Source organism: Merops nubicus, unplaced genomic scaffold (assembly GCF_000691845.1).
Source record: "Merops nubicus isolate BGI_N331 unplaced genomic scaffold, ASM69184v1 scaffold10360, whole genome shotgun sequence".
Classification (NCBI taxonomy): Eukaryota; Metazoa; Chordata; class Aves; order Coraciiformes; family Meropidae; genus Merops; species Merops nubicus.
The window spans coordinates 67,757-74,047 of record NW_008584822.1 but is presented as its reverse complement, the minus strand read 5'-3'; positions in this window follow the sequence as shown (position 1 = coordinate 74,047).

The following is a 6,291-nucleotide window of genomic DNA, read 5'->3' as shown; positions in this document are numbered from 1 at the left end:
CTGTACCCAGTGGCGCGCTGCCACTGAGTCCAGCCTGGGACTTCTCCTCAGGGCCTGCTGCGCAGCGTCAAGACTGATGGTGACATATTGCCATGGGGGAGGCAGTTGGGTTTGGTACTGGTTTTGTATATATTTCTCTATATATTACATTTTAAAATTATTATAGCTATTTTACTTTTCTAATCTGTAAGTCTCTCTCCTTCCCTTTCTCCTCCCCTTTGACAGGGGAGAGGGCTTAACAGAGAGTGACTCTTGCAGGTCTGGGGGTGGTTCTGACCCTAAACTGTGACAACCTGCTAAGCACTTTCAGAGTTGTGCATTTACTTTAATTTGTTGTTTTTCAAACCTAATTTGGAGGCATTAGACCTGGTAGAAAGGAGGACAAGTTTCCTGCTATAATGCTGTATTTTACAGGTATTGATTATTGCATATCCCTTCGTTTGCCTGTGAAATGCCTCTTTATTACAAATTCAATATTAGCTTGTCTTAGTGGCAGAGGAACAGTGTGATTGATCCTCTGCTCGTAGGTCTGAACTCCTGTGTTGAGGCTTTGTTGCCATATTTTATATTCTGGGGAAGGCTTGGGCTCTAAGCAAGCAGCTTGACTGTTTACAGCTTTTTTAGGATGCCTGTAGCAGATAATCTAGGACAGTGACACTGAGATGCATTTGTTGTTTGAGACCATTGAGTTAGGGGAATGACTTTATTTATGAAAGTGGTTGTGAAGCAGTTTATTTCACCGTACTGAACAACTTATGTGTAATAGTTGTGCAGAAATTTGTATGTGCATGTTTACATGCCTTTGCATAATAGAACAAGTCCATGTTTTTTTCCCAAGTTGCTTTTTAAGGATAAATCTGTAATGTACATATGTTGCAGAAGCTATCTGAACTAGACATCATATTAACCACTATTGCTGCAGGGAAATTTGTGCTTGATTACAATCAATACGTTCCACGATGAGAGAAGAAAATGACCTTGAATGTAGAAGGATGAATTACTGGCATGTTCTTGGCCTTGTTCCAAAGTTTCCCCTGCATTGTTACTCCCCTGAATTTTTCTACTAAGTTTTCTATTTCTATGATACTTGGTTTTAAAATACTATCTTTTGTGTGTGTTCTCCAGAAACATGTGTTGCTAAAAGGAGACATATGGTACTATTATTTTGTTAGAATTATATGAGCAGATTTACTGTAAATACTGTTCTGGCCCTAGTTATCTCATACTTGCCACCATCTGTAAGACAAACCTTTCAGACATGCCCTGGTGCACCTTTACCAAAGTTGGGGGTCTGCATCAAGGTCGTAAGTGGAATACTTCCCCTCACACTGTGGTGTGTTAGACGTTTTCCAAGATGCTCAGGATTAGCAGCAATTTTTATTTCTCTGCTCTATCTCCTTGTTACTCACAGGTGCGGCAGTGCTTTGCAGGGCACCCTAATGGGCAGATCTTTTACAGCCGAGATTGTATCCCATTTATCCTATTTTCACTTGTCCTTTGAACAAGAACCTAACATTGTAAAACTACAGTTGTGGTGCATCAATGAGTGTTACCAATATGTGCTACCAAAAACTCCAGGCCTTGCACATCCCTGCACAGGAACTCAGTCATGTTTTTGTGTCACTCGTTTTTGATGTTTTGCAAACATCTCACAACAAAGACTGCTAAGCCATTTGGACATCTGGGCTGAATCACATTTAACCAGCTTATGGAGTGAATGTTTCTGCCCACTGACATAGTGAAATGTTAGCTGCAAAGCCTGGGATGTTCCACCACGGAAATGAATGGCTGAATGTGATTGTGATAAGTAAATTCACTCAGCTTATTCTGACTCTGGCTTTTGCCTGTGGGTGGAAAATGACTGCCAGTTTGCAGTCTATTTTTTTTTTTATTATTTTTAGACTCATGGAAATACTCCTTTTGCACTTGCTTTGTTTAGTTTTTGCCAGCCACAGAACCTTTATGAGCAGGAGAAAAGGAAAGACTGTCTGGAGACCTACCACAGATAAGGCGCTTCTTGTGTTGTCAGCCTTGGTTTGGATCAAATAGTACACAGTGTCTGAAAACATATTTTGTTTGTGTTGATTGTTTTTCTGTGCTGATTGTTTTTCTGTGCTGATGGAGTAAATTGTTAGCTTCCTTGAAACTGAAGCTGTAATTGTGGCTTGTATGTTAAAAAGATAAAATGTCCACTAAGACCGGAATATAAATAATCCTCAGTTGAAGTTACCATCTGCCTCGTTTTCAGAGATTTCCTGATGTGCAGCAATGGAAAACAGACTGGTGTTCTCATACCCGCTGCAGCTCAGAGCTGGTTATCAATGGAAATGTTTTTGTACTGCTCCAAGCTGCTGCAGGAAGCAGCCCAGGAGCAGGGTACGAGTAATATGAGTCCTATAAGGATGCAGCCTTAAGTGATGGCTTCATGGGCAGTTGAATTCTCCTGTTCCACCTTTCTGAGGACTCCTGTGATGCTGCTGCTGCTTCACTTGAAGGAGATCATGGGACTTAGTGTGTCCTGGCTAAAAATGTATTCTTTGTTTTGTTCCTCTGAAATAGCTTTCTACTGAAATAGCTTACTGGTGCTAATTTTTTTTTTTTTTTAAATGATTTTTACTTTTTACCCCTCCCAATGCTGTATAAAGCCTTGCCTGGCTATAGTCTTTTCTGAAGGAGTTGACTGATAACTTGGCTTTCCAGCCTGTAGGCTTGCCGTATCCACCCTCTGGTGGTGATCAACGTTCTGCAGTCTCCTGGATATAACTGTCACATCCAGGCTTTTCTAAAAGTAGCGTATCACCGTTACTAATCCAACAGAGCATAAACTTTTGGACTGTGAACAATTGACAATCTTGAAAGCGGGTTTGATGACAATACACTATCCCTAAGCATTTTTATTTGCTATTTTCAATTTAAATTTTATGAACCAACAGCAGAATCAACCCCATGATCTTCTGTGGTGCAGGATTTGTGTTTTGGTCACATTGTCCAGCTTGCAGCAGTGACACATTGAAGTGTTTGCTTTGTCTACCTTAATACATCACTTTAAGGTCTTGTAATCTTATTTGTCTCAATTTCACAGGTATTGAGGGCGAGGAGTGAAATTTCTGACTACAGAAGTTTTACTTGGTGAGCCTTTCACCTTGGAAACATCATCCAGCTCTAAATTTTGTAGTGCCTTTGTCCCACATGGGCAGTGAGGTGATCCAAATGATCATGCATTATTTCTTGAAATAGTTCATCTTTGCCTACATATGACAGCAGGTGTCCCAGACCAGGCCGTGTGCTTTGCTGTTTGAGAGACAGTGTGTCTTGTTGCTTGTCGGTCTGAAAAATTACGGATCATAGGATTGTTTTGGTTGGAAGAGACCTTCAGGATTATCAAGTCCACTGTCAACCCAGCACTACCAGGTCACCACTAAACCATGTCCCAGGCACCACATGTATATGTATTTCAAATACCTCCAGGGATGGTGACTCAACAACTTACCTGGGCAGCCTGTTCCAGTGCTTGATAACATGGTGATGAAGGATGGCTGCTAGGATGAGATGGCTTTGGGAAACATGGAGGAGGACAGTGAGTGTTGGCAGATCCTTGTTGTTTGTGCTGTTGACTTCTCAGCCCATTAAAGAGAGAGAAAAACAATGCTTATTAAACTTCATTTTTTCCTCCATAAAACTTAAAAAGTAGCTAGATATGGAAGGAAACTATTTGGTGAGTGAATTAAATATCTTAATGAGCATTAAGATATTTAATTTGAAAGTGGTGCAGACTATGTGTAGTACAGACTTTCAGTGAGAAGTGCAAATTGTAGTTTTTACAAGGAACATGAAAATCCCTATTACAGTGCTGTGGATGTCGGTGAGCAGTCCTTTTGCCTTCTTTCTGTTGCAGTTGGTGGTGACTTTTCAAGTCTTCCTGCTAAGCAACATTTTTCATGTTTGAAGTGTTTCTGTACTCTGCCAAGAAGAGCCTTTCCTTGAGTCCATTGTGACACTTCTCTTGGCTTCCTGAACCTGGCTTTCAACAAGACCCTCTGTGTACTGCAGAAGCTGTGGTGGGGTTCTCTGCTGAGCAGCTGTTTTCCCATGCATGGTCACCTTCTGGTTTTGCAGTTACTGTGTCCTTTGGAAGTGAACCAGTTGATCTCAGGCTTTTGCGTTCTTTCTTAGGCATGGAACTAACAACTGCACTTGCATGTGTCAGGGAAAGTTAAACCTATGTCTGTGATCACTGGAAAATGTACCAAAGCATTGGGCAGAAGATAAATGCCGTTGTGAAGTTCTGGGCTGCGGGTGGAAAGACCCATCAGCCATGGAGCGGTCTGAGACATCGTTAGTCAGCAGCTTATCTTGGCCAAGATTGGACCAGATTGTCTTTAGGACACGCTTTCTCAGGAAGAGTCCTGTGAAACCTCACTCCTGTCAGACAGGAAGAACTATCGCATGTCCTGCAAAAAAAATTGTAGTAGGCAGAGTGAAACAAGCTGTTGTCATACCTGAGAACCAGGAGGAGATAGGAGATCTCTGATGCCTTACACATCAGGAGTGATGTGGTGAACCTACATGAATGTCAACCAGACGAAGCGTCTGAGGTACGTTACAGCAGTGATATAAATAAAAAATTTTTTAGCTTTCTAGTGGTTGGTCCTTATCTTACAGGGGTTAATTGTGAGCAATATTTTCCACTGTTAATGTTTGAATTTCTTGTTTCGTATTGACAAAAAGATATGTAAGCAAGGGCTTTTTTTCCTGATGAAGAGTGATGTCACTTCATATCATCCAAGATGACCCACAGTGTGACAATGTTTCGCTGGAAGTCTCGAGGGAGGGGTCAGCTGTAGTGAAATTGCATAACCATTGGTTATCATTTAGATGTTGGATGTTCCACCAGTCTTCCAAAGCATGTTAGAATTTAAAAAACTTCAACCTATTCACATGTTTTTAAAGGGACATGGCTCAAAAGAGCTAATGCTAGAATTCCCAATACCCACCATGCTGGAAAGACGGAGAAGCTGTTTGAGCATAAGTACTCAGTTACCTATTTTTTTTTTTTTTTCTGCAGAATGAATGTTAGTTTTGAGCTTATTCAGAGGGGGAATGTGGAAGTTTGGGGGTCAGTAAGGAGCTGCTTGTGTTGTGCCTAGAGGTGTGCAGTTGGCTGCTTTTGCTAGTGGGCATCTTGGGCCCTTGCACACAAACTGTAACGCTGTTTCCTTTGTGTCATTGACCAGTGAATCTGTTGTTAAAGACGATATGCGTTTTTGCCAAGCAGAAGTATGTCCACAGCCTTTAAGAACAAGGAAGCTTAAATTAATTTGGCTATTTAAAACATGCTGTAGGAAGTGAGGACCATCAGCAAAGGTCTGACAGGACAGGTTTCTTAGCAGCAAAATAATGAAAACTGTCATTCAGTCTTTAATTGTAGAAGAGCCATAGCAAAAAAGAGTTGTTAGTCTGGATTACTGATACTCATTTTATAGTCTGTGTACTCCTGGCTGCCATAGATTACTTCTATGAGAGCTGCTAAAGCTACTTAAGAGGAGGAAGATGATTGTTAATACACTTAAATTCTCAGTGCAAGTCTGCACATCCTGCACAAAACTTGAAGATTAATGTTTTTCAATATCTAAGAAAAAATTTCCAGAGTTGAAGTCTAAATAATAGTTTGCTGGAAAGAAGACTGTATGTGAAAAGCTCCTCTGCTCGTAAATAAATAATATTACCTAGCTAAGCTCACATTTTAATTCTGGGACATTGATTTGCTTTGCTGTTATATAGTGTTGCATATATACTTTTATATACTGTTTAGTTTAAAGCTAATGTTCCAGTTGGAGAATACTGGGGGAAGTGCCAAGGAGAGTGAGAAGGAAACAGATGCTTTGTAAGAATCATTATTTACTCTATTAAATCTGCCCTTATTTAAAAAAAACACCAACCGAAAACAATGCAAACCAGCAAACTTGGCGAATGAGCTGCATAACAACTGAAGTTTAAATTTAGGAAATTAATAAGTTTAACTGTTCTGAAATATTTTTTTTTTCAACAGAAGGCTCATTTATTTTACAGTCTGTATGGTGACTTTGGTTTGTTTCTTTGTCTGTTAAGCATGGTTTGGAAGAGAAGGGTATTTTGCAATGCAGAATGACACTCAGGAGTATAAATAGTGACAATATCTTCTTGAGTCTTGTCTCTGTTTGTCCTGGGTCATGCAGAGGAAAGAGTATGTAAGTGTCTCTAGAATGTTCTCCTTTTTCTTTTTATGTCTTTTGGTGATGTGATACCTGTAGC